The 17,924-nt window shown below is 37.4% G+C and overlaps 1 long non-coding RNA gene across 1 annotated transcript in view; it reads left to right on the forward strand.

The window, feature by feature from the left end:
• LOC118000779 overlaps nt 1-17,924 on the forward strand; it is a 59,556-nt gene that overhangs the window by 12,194 nt on the left and 29,438 nt on the right. Inside the window, exon 2 of the long non-coding RNA XR_004676555.1 lies at nt 2,617-2,705. This is a non-coding gene — a long non-coding RNA (uncharacterized LOC118000779). The remainder of the gene's footprint in view (nt 1-2,616; nt 2,706-17,924) is intronic.

Raw genomic sequence — 17,924 nt, forward strand, 5'->3', positions numbered from 1 at the left:
GCATGCTTACACTATTACAACACAACGTCCAGAGTTGTTCGGCATGTTTTAAGGTTTTACGTAAATAGTATCCTATGCATCCTTCAGTAATGTCCTATCTTCAGTTTGTGTTTGAGACTGAATCAAGTTGATATGGGCAGCCGTTGTTCATACCGTTTCACTCGTGTTCCATATCTATTTGCAAGATTTTTCCACAGTTTATCTGACCAATGCTTTTCCTTTTTTTGCCATTACTCATGACACGGTGAACATTTTCATACATGCCTCTTTGAGCATATATGCCACAGGTTCTCTAGATTTCAACTCTATTTGATGTCAAACTTCAAAATGGATGTAACAATTTACACTTCTAGCAGGCTCCAAACCTTAGCAACACCAGACATTGCCAACAATAGATATAATTTTTGTTAATCCGAAGTGTAGTTTTCAAGTGTGAATTTCTTTTTTACTAACATCTTTACCGTGTTTATGAGATTTCACTTCCTATTCCAATCCATTGCTTGGTTTTGCTATATGTGTAGGAGTTACTCATTACTTTTACATGGTTTTCTTTGTTGGATATCGGCATTATAAATATCCACTCCAAAATGTAGATTTTTCAAAACCTTGCTCACGGGTATGGTGTTTTGGGTTTTTTTGGTTTTTTTTTTTTTGGTGAACAGATGTTTTTAAAATCAATATACTCCAATTTATCCATAGTGAACTTCTTCCGCATCCTAAGGTCATAAAGATATTCTCTTAAATTTTCTTACAACAATATTAAGTTGATCGTATAATGTTTCTTTTTCAACCTACTAAGATAGGTCCTTAATAAATGTTATATTTAATTTCTTAATACTTCTTTTAAATTTTCATCTCCAAGTTCACAGTGAAGTTTGGTCTATATAGTTGACTTTTCTTGTACTATCTTTGTTTGGCTTCAGTATTAGTATATATTAATCTAACAGAACCAGTTGGCAATTTTCATTCCTTTTACAGTCGATACATAGTAGAGGTTATGTAACCTTTGACCGTTTCATAAAACTCACTTCTAGAATTTTCCAGTCCTTATTTGGAGAGAAGGGTCAGAACCCCCTAGAATGCTGAAATAATTGTTTTAATTGTGCCAAGAGTGAATATTTTCTTTGTTTATTTTTTTTCTGTTTCTTTTTTTGTTGTTGTTAAAGATTTTATTTATTTATTTGACAGAGAAAGACACAGCGAGAGAGGGAACACAAGCAGGGGGGAGTGGGAGAGGGAGAAGCAGGCTCCCCGCCGAGCAGGGAGCCCGATGCGGGACTCGATCCAGGGACTCCAGGATCATGACCTGAGCTGAAGGCAGTCGCTTAACCAACTGAGCCACCCAGGCGCCCTTTTTCTGTTTCTTTTTAACACAACTGTTGGCAATGCTTTTATAAAATATGCATTTTATCTAGTTACTTGAATGTATGGAACAAAAATTGTTACTAGCATTCACAAATGACTTTTACAGTTGCACTGGATCTATACTTATGCCCTATTACTATTTGTTATTTTCTTATGTCTTTTTTACTATATCAATCATGTAAAATATTTGCCATATTATTAGTCATTTTAAAAACCAGATTTTAGTTACTGATCCTTTTATTGTTTCTCTGTTTTCACTTTATGTATCTCTGCTTTTCCATATATAACATCCTTTCTTCTTTCTGTAGGTTTTTTTCTAGCTTCTTGAATTAAAAGCTCATCAATTTTTCAAGCAGTCTTATTTTCTTTTTTTTTTTTTTTAAGATTTTATTGATTTATTCATGAGAGACAGAGAGAGAAGCAGAGGGAGAAGCAGGCTCCCAAGGAGCAGGGAGCCCGATGCAGGACTCGATCCCAGGACTCTGGGATCATGACCTGAGCCGAAGGCAGACGCTTAACCGACTGAGCCACCCAGGCGCCCCAGATTTTTAATTTTCATGATCTGTTTCATTATTTATTTTATGTGCTCCATGTTTATTTGTAGAATCGTCAGTTTTCAGGTATAAATTATTCGGTCACTCAAATCTGTAGGCCCCATTTCACTGTATTCTTAAATGTTCAGTGATTCTAGATTGTGCTCTCAATTTTATGGCTGAAATTTCTGATTGGACTATCTGCTGTGTGTGTTTGCACAACCCAAGGAGGGGTTAGTGGTTGTGATGAGCTGCTAGAATTTGTGCAGCAGCCTGTTTGCACAGAGAGGGCCTGGAAGACATAGGTGCCACTGCATGGAATACTTCAGCAGCTAGTCTTCTGGGTGTGAGGACACACCACTTCCCCTAGGTTTTGCCAGCCACTTGGAGTTCTGCCTCATTTCTCTAACCCAAGCTCCTACCTACTGATGCCTCCAGGATGCAGAACATCCCGCCTAGCCAAGAAGCCATGTACCAGGAGTCTGACCCCCTAGATGCTCCCGCTACTGGACCCAACTAACTAATGACCCTAAGAGTTACCCCAGCTTCTGTCTTCTCCCCATCCACCCCTTCTAGCTCTGCTCTCATGGTCTACCTAATGTTGTTCTACTTATGTTTGCTTTCCATCTTTCAGTTATTCCCTGTAGTTTCTGGTCAGTGAGAGTTTTTCTCTGTTTTTCTAGTATAGTTATGAATTAAAAAAAAATTTTTTTTTCAGGTGCCATATGACAATGATTAAGAGTGTGGGCTCTGAACACAAGCTACCTGGATTGAATCTTGGCTTTGCTATTTCCTGTATGATCTTGAGTAAGTGTATTAAATTCTCTGTGCCTCAATTTCCTCAACTGTAAGATGGAGATCAAAATGATTCATGAGGCTGTTCTGAGGATGAAATGTATTGGCATCTAAAATGCTCAGAACAACAAACTGAGGGTTGCTGGAGTGGGGGGTGGGGTGGGAGGGATGGGGTGACTGGGTGATAGACACTGGGGAGGGTATGTGCTCTGGTAAGCGCTGTGAATTGTGCAAGACTGTTGAATCTCAGATCTGTACCTCTGAAACAAATAATGCAATATATGTTAAGAAAGAAAAAAGAAGAAGGTAGCAGGAGGGGAAGAATGAAGCGGGGGAAATCGGAGGGGTAGACGAACCATGAGAGACTATGGACTCTGAAAAACAAACTGAGGGTTCTAGAGGGGAGGGGGTTGGGAGGATGGGTTAGCCTGGTGGTGGGTATTGAGGAGGGCACATTCTGCATGGAGCACTGGGTGTTATGCACAAACAATGAATCATGGAACACTTCATCTAAAATTAATGATGTAATGTATGGGGATTAACATAAGAATAAAAAAATAAAATAAAATAAAATAAAATAAAATAAAATAAAATGCTCAGAACAGGGGCACGTGGGTGTCACCGTCAGTTGAGTGTCTGACTCTTGGTTTCGGCTGAGGTCGTGATCTCAGGGTTGTGAGTCCAAGCCCCACTCAGCGTGGAATCTGTTTGAGATTCTCTCTCCTTCTCCCTCTGCCCCTGCCTCCCGCTCTCTCTCTCTCTAAAATAAATAAATTTTAAATAAATAAATAAATAAATAAATAAATAAATAAATAAATAAAATGCTCAGAAAAATGTTTGGTTCAGAGTGTAGCATGATTCTAACATACAAGGCCAAATTCTTCTTCCTTTTCTATCACGAGTACCCCTTTCTTTTTTGATTGTCCACTTTCACTTTATAAAAAAAAAAAGCACATCCAGGGAAGGCATACTTCAAGGACGTCAAACAAAAGGACACTGGAACACTGGTGTCTTTGGGTGACATCATATTGGCAGTCAGGTGTCTTAACACTCAACTTCCAGCAAAACTGAAGAAGAACCCAATAAATCTATTAAGTGATGGATCATTAAAATTCTTTCAGTGATGGATAATGAGGTGATATTTGGCACTTAAGTCAGGAGTAGTTCAACAAGTGAATGCCAGTGCTCTAAACGTCCTCTTCACAGTTTTATTTATGTGATTAAAGTTTTTTTTAGTTTACATCTGTGAAAGTTCAAAAATGAAAGAGAATTGAAACTGAACTTTCATTCTAGCAAAAAGGAAGAAATCAGAGGGGGAGACAAACCATGAGAGACTCTTAACTCTGAGAAACAAACTGAGGGTTGCTAAAGGGGGGATGGGGTAACCGGGTGATGGGCATTAAGGAGGGCACGTGATGTGATGAGAACTGGGTGTTATATGCAACTGATGAATTACTGAACAGTGCATCTGTAACTAGTGATATACTATATCTTGGCTAATTGAGTTTAAATTTTAAAAAAAGTAATATTCCCTCCAGGGATATGTGACTTAATAAAAATAAGAAAAGCTTCATTCATCTCACTGAGAACTGTATTTTTAACAACATTTTACTTTTTGTCTTAATAATTACCAACATTTTAATGTATTTTATATTGTTTTTAAAATTGAGGGTTAATAATAATTGTCATGATAACTCAATTTAGGCAAAACACTTAAAACATAGAGTCTTGTGGTCATAGAAAAGCTGAAAACTTTTAAATTCCACTTTCATTTATTAAAAAAATATTTAGTCAGCACCTGCTCTGTATGGGGTCCTGTCTCAAGTGCTAGGAAGTCAGCAGTGACAAAACAGAAAAGAAATTTCTATCCATATGAAGTTTGCATTCTAGCAGGTAGGATTCAGATAAAAAACAAATAACAAACACATAGAAAATATAATGGTAGAGACACATATTTTTGTGCCAGAAAAACATGGTAGAGTGTTGGATGACTTCCAAGCATAAAATATATTAGGATATTTGGTGGGGGAAAATGTGAATTTAGGGAGAAAAAAGGAACATTCACAGGAAAGGCTTGATCATGCCTTTTTTTTAAAAATGGGTGATGATTATGGTCATATGGCTATAACCTTAGATTCCACTGGAATATTAAAAAAAAAGTAATATAAAAGTACCTAAAATTTTTATTTCATGCCACTTTTTACAATACACTGAAATCTCATTCTTCAAAAATAATGAAAAAATACAGATATCCTCTTTATAATGCATGAGAGTGTACAGAGTTTTACAAAACCATGTGAGCAAGTTTGAGGACCACTAAATAGAACGCTCGTTAGGGGTGGAGAAAGGATGATGCTAGAATGTGAAGTAGTAACTAGAATCTTGATTTTATTCAATGTTTCCGTCGTGTGACGAAATATCACTTAAGAACCTGAGTATGAATTCATGTCAGTTTTTCCTAAATATTCTCTTCATATTTATGTCAAACAATTGCTTGAAATTTGAACACCAGATATCTTCTTAATAATATAATGATTGAGCAACTGTTTTTGATGTTTAATCAATCAAAAACAATTTGACAAAACCTCAAAACAAACAAAACCAGTGAATTCTGAAGATCTTGATAAAGTATAGTTAGAAAAAGAAAGGGGACCTGCTTTTATAATTGTCATTGTAGTTTGGAAATTACTTCTAATGATAGCAGAAAATTTTTGTATAAACATTCCACAGCTCCTGAGACCTGTGATGTTGAGGGTAAATGAAGCCTAAAATACCTCTGTCTGTGATGATTCTGAGCATCCAGTACTGCATGAACCTAATCCTTTGTTTCCGGTTTCTACTCACAGTAAGAAAACGATCATAGGTGAAGTTAGGAGGGCTTGTCTCCATCTAGTGGTCAGTGTATTGTACTAATACTATTATGCTAACATCAAAATATGGGCATTTTATTTTCTTAACTATAGTGAAAAATGCCTTTAACCAAGATACTATTGTTATTTTCTAATCGTGTCTGTCAAATTTGACAATAATCAGCTAGAAGATACATAATCTTGGGGCACCTGGGTGGCTCAGTCTGTTGAGCATCTGACCGACTCTTGATTTCAGCTCAGGTGGTGATCTCAGGGTCCTGGGATCAACCCCACATTGGGATCTGTACTCAGCGGGAAGTCTGCTTGTCCCTCCTCCCCCTCTGCTCCTCCCCTGCTCATGCTCTCTGTCTCTCAAATAAGTAAATAAAACCTTTAAAAGAAAAAGATACATAATTTTAAAATAGACACATTGATATAAATGGCTTAAATATATTGTTCCAAAATCCCATGAGGCTATTTCTCTGCTCAAAAAAAATAAAAAAGGGATTTCTTCCTATTAAATGTAATTTCAGGTACAACTCATGTTGTCACAGAAAGATACATTAAATTGTTTGATTTTATTTTCATATTAGGCATTTCATTTTGACACCTACATGTGAAACAATATTCATTAACAAATACCGAAGATTGATGACACTGTTTAGGCCTGTTCTTAACTAACAGAAAGAGTATTGTGTCTATTAAATTTAAAATATTGCTTACCAAATAGAGAGACTAATTCCTAATGGGTCTGTCATACCTAGTATTTTCTTTGTAGAAATGCACCATTCTTCATAATGACTTTTTTCTCTTTCTTTTTCATTTTCATAAACCCATTAGAGATAAGAATGTTAATCACATATTGAAATTGTATTATAAAAATAATACTACTTTTCTTTTCTGTAAGATGTCACAATTTATAAATGGTCTCATATAGTTTCTATTATTATCTCCATCTTCATTTAACAAAGGTGTCCAGTGACACTCCACCCCATTAAGACCTTAGTAAGATTGACTTACACATTCATTTATGCCCATAGAAGTCCAAAACCCTCCCTCAAGATTTCTGCAAATGTCCAGAGGGCTCTCACTCTCAAAGCCACTCCATCTCTGGACTTCTGCAATCATGCCATACATCTCTTGTCTGCAATATGGCAACCAAGACATGAAACCAGATCCATTCTTAATTTCTAAAAAATTACCCATTCAACCCTGGCTTGTAAGAGTATAGTAAATGTTGCTGAAGAGTAGAAGGAATAGAAGGAAGATAGAGAAGTTTAGTCACAGCCATTCAAACTTCAATTTGAACATTAGTCAGGTGGGTTCCGAAAATGTTCTTCTGTCTCTCCTCCACTGGGGAACCTACAATGGTCTTTCTCTCCACCAGCGCCTTAGACTCAACCAAAGGCCTTGTGATAGATAGGATGCACTCTTTACAAAGGAATTGTAAACACATTTTTCTAACATAGAGAAAAAGAAATTGATGCACAGTTTCACAGGAATACTGTGCTGAGTATTTGAAACACGGGTGAGTAAAGATGACCTCTATATCTCAAAACCTTATGTTCTGTTTAAACTTAAAAAAAAAAAAACAACCAAAAAAATTCTTGGCCTGTGAGGTGAGAAGTTATTTTCTACATAAACTGTGGATTTAATGTGCAAGCAACTCAAATAGAGGTCTACCCAGAAGAGGAAGAGAAAAAAAATTTTGTCTGTCTTTGATTAAGCCATTTATGACACAATCAAGTGGTTGTAGTTTTGTTTTGCAAACTAGAAATTGCTTGCCTTGAGGCCCTAAAATCTGTGGTAAGAGGGGGTGGTTTATACTTAAAAATGCAAAGTATTAGACATGAAGGTAACACCCTGCCTTCACTTTCATTAGCAATAAACAATAGGTGATCTCACATGAGTTATTTTACAGGTTAGGTTTGCCTTATTTTTAAAAATCATGGTGTTTGGAATATCTCCCTCTCAGCTTTCTCAGATCTTTGACCAATTTTCTCTTGGCCTTGACTACCAGGGGGAATAGAAAAGAGATTAATCAGCAGAATAAATGGATAAGATTAGAGGCTTGCCTCAAATTAAGAAAAGGACTTCATATTACATATTATGAAAAGAGGTAGCATAGTATGGGATGATGATAGAGACCAGTTAGTATTAACTCATTATGTTGACAAGGGTGTCACATACAAGCTATACAGTCCTTTCTTGTCATAACAGAAAATATTTGCTCTGTAGGTCAAACTAGGCTTGATATACTGGGTTTGAGTGGGGTTCAAAGATTTCTGAGCCATTCGAATGAGGGTCAAATGGCAACAGATCATGGCCAGTGACTTTCATGTTTTTTTCCTCCCTCTGGGAAATTGGAAGCTGTGCAGGCTTCTAAGGAGAAAAATGGTTAGGTATATTACAAAAAATCTTACAAATAGTAACTCCCAAATGCCAAGTGTAATTTATACTGGATAAAGAGAAAAGGAGGCAAATATCATGTGTTTCACTGCCACAGAGTGTAGAGCAGCTAAGCTCTCTAATTCCTCAAAAAAGCCATGTTCTTCTTGCCTGAGACTCAGTTTCTCCTCTTTTCCCCATCACCTGCTGAGGTAGCTGGTCTCCATAGATGGCTCCCCAGAGAACCTTGCCTCCTTTTACTCATCACCTTGGTATAGCTTCCCCTTGAATCTGGACATTCCCTATGACTTATTAGGAAACAACATGATGTTGAAGAAGTGATGCTATAGGGTAGATGAGCCTTGGTCAGGGAAAGTCTTACTGATTCCATCTCTTAGGGGCTCACTCTTCGGTGAGCCTTGAGCTGTTATGAAAAAAAAAAAAAAAGTGCTCCAGTTGTGATAGGGGTTGGAGCATAACACACTGAGTATCACAGAGAGCCCAGGAATCTCTCTGCTAAGCCCTGCCCAGATTCCTTACCCATAAAACTGAAGCATATAATAAAGCCTCTTGCATAAAGCCTCTAAGTTTGGGGGTCAATTGTGATGCAACAGTAGGTAACCAGAACACTTGGTTCCCATCAGATCACTTTCCAGGTCTCAATTAAGATTTTATGCCTTCAGGGAAGCCTTTTCCAACCTCATAGTCTGGGTTGGGCATCCCTTCTAGGTACTGCCTCATCCTAGCAGTTCACATATTGTATTATAATTGTCCACTTATTCTTGTCTGAGATTAGTGAGAGCAAAGATCGTGTCTGAATTGATTATCATTGTGCCCTCAGAACCAACAGTGCTTGGTATTATAGTAAGCAATAAACAAACATGCCCCATTGAATGAATGAGTGCATTTCTGATGCAAGTAAACACTGATCTCTTACTCCACTGGAAATAAGCCCCTTGCCTGTTTCACTATTTGATAATCAGCTTCCACTACAAGCAATCATGTAAAATATATCTCAGCAAACTGTAAGAAGAACATGCATTGCATAATCCACAATGCCACTCAAATTATTAAAAGACGTGGAGGATTAAGATATAGGTTTGAGCAGTAGAATTTCTTGTCTAAATATTCACTAAACTCCATTGTTCTGGATTTTGACCAATCGAAGTTTGTTTAATCTTGGATCAGTGCTGTCCTCATAGCTTTCATGGGTGAGGAGAATTTTAAGACTGTGAAGGTTCATGAGCTGTGTGTTCTAAATGGAGAAAAACGCCCTCTCGTATCCTATAAATAAGACATCTGTGAATTGGCAGACACCAGCACAAACAAGTTCATCTTATGACAGTAAAACTGTCACAAACATGTTTAAACTAAAACGTACAACTCGGGAAAGGTTTACAAGATGCAGATGTCATGTAAGGCAGTGAATTGAGCCAAATGACCCAAAAGATGTAATGGGCAGGAATTTTTATGAAATGAATAAGAAATCAGAGAAAGGGAAACACAGATACACAATAGGATGGCCCTCACTATTATGTCACTTGGTGGGTTCCTGGAGTCATCTGAAAAGTGGAATATTTTTCCACAAGCATCTGACCTTGATTAAAGAATTGCCAAGAAAAGAGCCAAAGGTATTACCACACGCTCATCTCAGTCATGAACTTTGGTCAGTCTTCTTAACTCTTGGCAGTTGTTTACAGTTTCTTGTGAGACCTACCCCAGTGCTCTTCTATCATTGTGAGCCTGAGAAGGTTCTCTGGGGTACATGGTATTGCAGCCTCTGCCACACAGAGCAGCCCCCACACGCTGCCTTCTCTGTGGGATTCTTTAGGAAATGAAATTCCAATGCATTGACATCTCAGTGAGAGTTGAATGTTTCCTACAACATATCCCTTACCAAGAATTTCCTATCAAAGAAAAGTGCAATGTGAGAACACTGGGCCAATGTGACTTAATATATTTTTCTGCTATGCTGCAAAATGTAATATATATATATATATTTTTATATCAAAATTTATTTTTCCATTTGCCTTTAAGGTCTTGATTGTCAACTGCATATTTTATTATTTATACATTATCAAAGGGTACCTGCAGGAAGGGAAACCCCTCTGAAGTGGGTTTTTTTTTTTTTTTTTTTTGAGAGAGAGAGCACGTGACGGGGGAAGGGGGGGGTGGGGGGAGAGGGAGAATCTTAAGCAGGATACTTAACCGACTGAGCCACCCAGGCACCCCTGAAGTCAATATTATTATTCTAATTTCTCCTAAGGGGAAAATTAAGACATGGTCCAGAGGTTACCTGTTGCAAATTAGAAAAGCATATAATCCAAAAGCACCACATAATAATTGGAAGCCCCTTTTCTTCCATAAACTGACCTGTCTCACTGTATTCAGGACTATATAAACTAGAACCCAGCATGACCTTAGACATGTAGTCAAAAGTTCTTATTTTAAAGTCAAGGCCTAGAAAGTTTAACTAAATTGCTCAGATTCACATAGCTGGTGGCAGAGCAGGAATTACCTGCTAATGTTCTTATGAGTTCATTTGACATTACCTGATTTCTCAATGAGATCCAGATACTCAAACTTCTGAACCACATAGAAAGTAAAACTTTTTTGAAGAGGATGCCAAATGCTTTATAAATTCTTCTTCCCAATGGGATACCTGGGTGGCTCAGTCAGTTAAGCGTCTGCCTTCAGCTCAGGTCATGATCCCAGGGTCCTGGGATTGAGCCCTGCATTGGGCTCCTTGCTCAGCGGGGAGCCTGCTTCTCCCTCTGCCTGCCACTCCCCCAGCTTATGCTCTCTCTCTCTCTGACAAATAAATAATAAAATCTTAAAAAAAAATTCTACATCCCAAATAACTAAATAACTAAATACAATTAATGGGGATCTATTACTTCCCCCAAAAGATTGGGTTTGCCCTTTAAGTGACACAGAAAAAAATAAGAATTCCCAAATAAGAGCAGCCAAGAATGGTCAGATATTTTTCCAATACATATCTCTCTTGATCAAGTACAGTATTTTTACTTCCTGCAAGGGGAAAAGTGAACCTATTATAAAATGATTTAAGAAAACTGATTTAAGACAGTTGCTCATTTTTTCTTTTGGTGGAGAAAATGGAAATAAGGAAGTAGTCTTTTGGATAGCATGAGAAATATGGAGAAAAAGGCTGAAGTGGGAAGAGACAAGAAAAATAAAAGAAAAAGAGCTCTTTAAGTAAGGAATCAAATGTATAATTATTTGAGTATAGTTGTACCAAAGAGAAATTCTGGTACAGTTTCACTTAGCATATCACCCTACTCCTGACTTTGATCTACCGATCATGTCTTCCCATCCAGTCAATCCTTAGCCACTAGGAAATATTCTTATAATGCCAACAGATAACTTGCATAAGGCATAAAATTAATTTAAGAATAGAGTTTTAATTGATTTCTCATGCCAAAGATTAACAGTAATCCTTTCCCAAGGTTGTGTTTTCCTTATGTCCTTACTATATAACATTTCTATTGACTTTCTGAACTCAAGTATCAAGCAAACAAAATGGCAGCCAGCAAGCTCTACAAAAGAGGAGCAAGGGTAGCCCCATGGACAAGCCAGACACTTCATGTGCTTGGGGACAGCAATGGTTTCTCTCATACCTCATTATCAAGCCGCCCGTTAAGATGCTTTATTGAGGTCAAAGAAGCTGATCAAAAACATATATTTAGAAAAAATATATATTATTACATGAAGCTTGAGGTTTCTTCCTTAGAAGTAAAGTAAGAAATGAGGGAGATTTATGTATTTCTGTAGTTGAACACTGTCTTGGGTTAGGGCTCTTAATGAAACACAGCTGCTAAAATTTGCTCCAAAGTTTAAGACAATAAACCTCTGATATTCCACAGAAATGATAATTCTGTTGAAGTGCTCTTCCCAGAACCAAACCCAGAACGTGGGATTGAAAATATCAGGTCTCGGGGCCCCTGGGTGGCTCAGTCATTAAGCGTCTGCCTTCGGCTCAGGTCATGATCCTGGGGTCCTGGGATGGAGCCCTGCATCGGGCTCCCTGCTCAGCGGGAAGCCTGCTTCTCCCTCTCCCACTCCCCCTGCTTGTATTCCCTCTCTCACTGTGTCTCTCTCTGTCAAATAAATAAATAAAATATTTTAAAAAAAGAAAAGAAAAAAAAAGAAAATATCAGTTCTCAGAGGACCCTGAAAGATGAAAAATATTTCCATAAATGGAAATCGAAGACAAATTTTACAAATCAGAGATGAATTCATTCAGGCTGGGAAAGAATGTTAAAAATCCAAATCACTTCACCTGTGCTTTGTTGACATCATCATATTACGGTAAGTACCCATTAGGGTGGTTGACCTAATATTTACATTTTCTTTCTGTGATTCTTTTCCACTTTCTAAATTCATCAGAAACATCACAAAATCTTGGGTAACACTGTTGCCATTTGCCTTTCCTATCTAAGAAATCCAGCAAATGATTTTTGGATGAGCATCTTTATGCATAACTCAGGATAGCCATATATATGGAGATAATCATGAAGAAATGTTGCAAACATCTCTTCATAAGTTATGTACATATAAATAATTGTGAAAATTACTTTCATAGAATTTGGGCAAGATTAGCTAACTTTTCAAATGGAGGAGAAAAAAAAAAAAACTTGGAGAAGTATATAAAGGAAGCCTCAGAAGGGCAGGGAGAGCTTCAGAGAGGTTATGAGAGTCACACAACAGAGGACCTTATAAGCTTTGGTAAGGCTTTGGCTTTGGGTTTGACTGAGATGAGAAGTCACAATGGGTTTTAAATGGGATTATCATCATCTGATTTAAGTTTTCAAAGGATCCCTCTGGATACTATACTGAGATTAGTTTATAGAGGAATATAAGTGGAAGTTGGGTGACAGACTAAAAGATCATTCTACATGCTAGGCTAAGGTTAGTTTATGGGGAGTCATGTTGGAAATAGTCAATGTGGTTTGTTTATGTGATTTCCCTTGCATCTCAGACTTCCCAGCTCTTAAGACTTAGTCTCAAATGGAGTCCATGGAAACTCCACAGAGCAGTCTATACAGCATTCCCATGGTTGTAAATAGAAGGTTTTTATTTAGAAACCATCTTATGTGCTACTTGTTAGGGGAAAGTTGGTCCAGCAGCATTGACTGAATGTTGGGTCATTCCTTTCCTCCATCATTACATACCCTTATTTGAGCTCTATTTTGGTAGCCTTCCTTTTCTCTTTTTTCTTTTTTTTCCCTTTCTTTCTCTGTGTGTGCGTGTGTGTGTGTGTGTGTATGTTCCTGAGGTTTCAAGATGTCTCAAAGCTACACTGAAGATAGATTGGCTTCTGTTTATCATTCTTCTGATGATTTGTGGATGGTTTCCTTTCTGATACTCCTTATTTATACCTGCCAAACAGTTTTTATAAGTATCACCTTCCTTTCTACAGAAGAACTCCTGGTGTTTCTTGTAGTTCAGATTTGCTGAAAATGAATTCTCTCAGCATTGATTTTTCTTTGGTCAGCTTTAATATGATATTATCTTTTTTTCCTTTCAGTCCTTTAAAGTCATCTTTCTGTATTCCGGCCTCTGTTGTTTCTAATGAGAATTCAGCCTTTCTTTCTTTGTGTGTGTGTGTGTGTGTGTGTGTGTGTGAGAGAGAGAGAGAGAGAGAGAGTAAGAAGTTTATTAAGTGAAGATACAGAAAAAGCTCTCAAGGATGAGAGGGGTCCCAACAGGGTTGGGACAGTATTACCAAAGGGGCCTTGAGGGTTGGTCTTTTATAGAAAGCTAACCAGGGAACTTAAATCTCTATTGGTAATACCTTCAATGGCTTACTTCCTTTTTAGGGGCTGGTTATTCTTTGTTGGTCACAGGTGATTATCATGCAGTCCCCCACCCCACACACCTAGGGGAAGGCAGCAGTCCCCCACCCCTCACCATATGCCTAGGGCAGGGTGGTCTGATTTGTCCCCTTATATCTGGTTTCCCCACACCTCCACATTTTTGGGACTTCTGTGAGCCTGATCACCTAGCCCCCTATCTATCTCTCCCTACGTAGCCCCACCTGTCCCTTACTCATTCCTCCCCCTGGAATAGTAACCCTAACTGCCATTAAGGAACTAGGGAATGGGACAATGACCACTCTGGCTGCTTCCTGCTGAAATGGGGTGGCGGGCTGGGTGGCAGTTAGAATCTATCCAGGGGTCAATCCAGGGGCTTATGGTATGGCTCCAGGGGGTCATGAGGGGTAGCAAATGGTACATGCATCAGCAGATGCAAAAGGATGAACATGAAAGGGAATGCAAACTGGTGCAGCCACTCTGGAAAACAGTATGGAGTTTCCTCAAAGAGTTGAAAATAGAGCTACTCTATGACCTACCAATTGCACTACTGGGTATTTACCCCAAAGACACGAATGTAGTGATCCAAAGGGGCACCTGCACCCCAATGTTTATAGCAACAATGTCCACCTTAGCCAAACCATGGAAAGAGCCCAGATGTCCATCGACAGATGAATGGAAAAAGAAGTGGTATACACACACACACACACACACACACACAATGGAATATTATGCAGCCAACAAAAAAATGAAATCTTGCCATTTGCAATGACCTGGATGGAACTAGAGGGTATTAAGCCAAGCGAAATAAGTCAATCAGAGAAAGACAATTATCATATGATCTCACTGATATGCGGAATTTAAGAAACAAGGCAGAGTATCATAGGGGAAGAGAGGAAAAAATGAAACAAGACAAAACCGGAGAGGGAGACAAACCATAAGAGACTCTTAATCTCAGGAAACAAACTGATGGTTGCTGGAGGGGAGAGGGCTGGGAGGATGGGGTGGCTGGGTGATGGACATTGGGGAGGGTACGTGTTGTGGTGAGAACTCAGCCTTTCTTATTCTTATTGATATTTCCTGGAATGTAATCTATCAAGATCACTTTATCCTTAACATTTAGCAGATTGACTATGATGTACTTAGTTTTGGTTTCCTTTATATTTGTCTTGCCTGGGGTTCACTAAACTTGAATCTGTTAAGTACCACAGATTTCAGACACTGGTCAGTTTATGGCTTTTTTTCTTTTCTTTCTTTTTCTTTTTGCATTATTTTTTCTTGGTGCCTCAGTGTGCATAAATGTTATTGGTCTATCTTTAAATTCAAGTTCACTGATCCTTTTTCAGCAGTGTCCAGTCTACTATTAAGCCCATCACATGAATTCATTTCTGATACTGTGGTTTCCATTCTATAATTTTCATTTATTTCCCTCTTATAGTTTCCATTTTTCTGATGAAAGGTCTCACCTTGATATCTGTGAGTCTTCTTTTATTGACTGATTCTTCTTTTGATTTTGGATTATATCTTCCAGTTTCTTTGCATGTCTCATAATTTTTTGTTTGCTAGACATGCTGGGTCATTGCCTCTTTTAAGCTACATTTTCACTTGATCCACATGTTTAGTTTATCTATTCACTGCCAGCACCTTTCCTGCTCTCTGTCTTTCTTTTGTTATTATGTCTTCCCTTGCTTTTTATCACATTAGTTTTTTGATTGTTGTGGGGTTTTTTTAATACTTCTTGGGACTAGTGAGCTGGTTTATTGTTAGATAACCAAGACTTTGTTTCACTAAACACTTGCAATCTACTAAAGTTGTAAGACAAATGCTTCAATTCTTCTATTTTGGAGAATTCTGGTTCATGGAAGTAAAGGTTGAGATCAGGGTGGATAAGAGTAGTCAAGGGAGGTATTATGAAGGACGAGGACTTGAAGAGTGCGTTAGATATTGACCAGAGGGGAAGGAGAAGCATTTTTGGCAGAGAGAACAAAAAACCTAAGGGATAAAGAAAAATAAGTAGGACATTTGCAGGTCTCTGAAGAGATGAATATGAGAGCTAAGGTTAATGTGAGATTAGAAAAAACCATGATGAAAGAAATTTTTTAATTCTATTTTTCCTTCCTGTTATTTATTCTTTTATGATTAAACAATATGAATAATATAGTGTCCTCCATACTATTCCATTACTTCTCTACAAAGAGCTGTCAATGCTATTTCCTGCCCTGATATCTTTATGTTTTACCCTCTATGTTCAATAAACTTATCAAAATACAATTAGGATGTTTTCCATTTAGATTTGACTTTTCCTCACCACTCTAGATTAATTCTTAGCTCCAAAAAGTCAGATAATAGAAAAGTGAAAAATGAATTGTCAAATAAATCAACATTTCATCTGTGAGGGATTAAACTACCAGTATGAATAATTATTTTCATGAATTTATTGATTTTTTTACCAAATTTACCAATCAATATAGTTAAAATAATTGAAGTATCTATATAAATAGCAGTGAATCATGAGACCCAAACTTATAATTATCATTTTTCATTTTGTCAATTGCCATGCTAGAAACTATTTTCTCTTCCATAAACCTTTAAATTCTCTTCAAATTCTCCTTTATGACCTTTAAATTCTCAGCTCTGTTGGACTTTTAACACATCAAAAACTCTATCAGTATTCTACAAAGAACAAATAACAATCACAAAAAGTGTCTGCTCTGTGGTAAAAGAAATTCCTGGCAGGTTCCTCCCTAAATAAAAATAACTGGAATGACTCCCATAAAATTCATGTGGTCCACACAGAAATAGTTGGATTTCATCAAGACCTCAAAAATGTCTGGTTAAAAACATAAGAACCACACTAGAATAAACTTCCTATTGATGAGATCTCTCAGATCATGGAATCCCATTAAGACAAGCTTATCACTGGAACCCCTGAAAAACACACTGAACAAAACACTAAACAGTAAAAGTACCAATAACAGTTTATGTGGAGGTGGAGCAAAACTCCATTTTGCCTCCAAATACTAAGATTCTCAGAGATTCATGTAATACTTGCATTTTTTCCTGCTATGGAAAGCTGTTTCTTCAGTTAGAAATTATATAGGCATATCTTGCCTCTGTGGTTTTGGCTCAGCATCTTTGACTCCGTTAGATTGTTGATAATCAATGAAAAGAAATGAAAATGTTCTTATTTAGAACCCACTGTCTCTAAGTCCTAGGATTTCAGTAGTGTGCTCAGCATTGGTAATAGAACTCTATTTTGATTCCCTATCCAATCTACTGTGGGGCCAAGGACAGTTGTGAGAAGACTAGCCGGGACAAAGCTGCTTTCTCTGGCCTTGGAGGAGAAGTATGTGAAATTAGATTGCCAGGGATTGAACTCATAACCTATTCTTCATTAATTTTATTCTCTTCCTAATATGAAATGTAGACTGAATTGCCATTTAAGAAGCTAGTGCAAGTATAAATAGTAGTAGTATTTAAGACGTTTAGGTGATATGTAAATTTAAGCCATTGATATGACAAAGTTTGGTCATAAAATGATTAAAATCACAATATATTGTGGAAGCAAAAATATGACTATGAAGACACAGATAATAGTAGTAATCTCCTATAAAGATGCTATATTTGAATAGTGACCCCTCACTACCATGGCAAATAATGCTTTACGCTCTTGGGGTTATTTAACCCAGAAACTTCTACTCTGGTTGTATGCTTCTTTTAACTAGGCTACAGAAGCATCCATAAGAAATACGAGTTAAGCCCACCCCTTATATAAGCACCTGAAAATGTTATTTGCGTCACCTTTCAATCTGTCTTCCCTCCTAGACTTGGGAGAGGGAATATTTCTTTTTATAGTTGCATCCCAAATTGCAACTCAGTTCCATCGTGCCCTTTATTGAGCATTTATGCACGAATGCCAAAGGAACTGAGAGTTCAGTACCTGGTTTATTTGCTTTTTTTTGCCACATATAAAAATAATGCAGGGAAATGGAGCTGAAGTAAACAAGATGAAAGAAACACATTATCATAAAAATCTGCTAATCAGTTGGTTATTCCCTGTGGAGCTAGTTAAGACTTCTAAATACCTTCACCAAGCCACTAACAGTTTATAGGGCCATAATTTGTGTAGTCCGAGATCTCTAAATATATAAATCATATAA

This window comes from Mirounga leonina, unplaced genomic scaffold (assembly GCF_011800145.1).
Source record: "Mirounga leonina isolate KUSES-001 unplaced genomic scaffold, KU_Mleo_1.0 Mir_53, whole genome shotgun sequence".
Classification (NCBI taxonomy): domain Eukaryota; kingdom Metazoa; phylum Chordata; class Mammalia; order Carnivora; family Phocidae; genus Mirounga; species Mirounga leonina.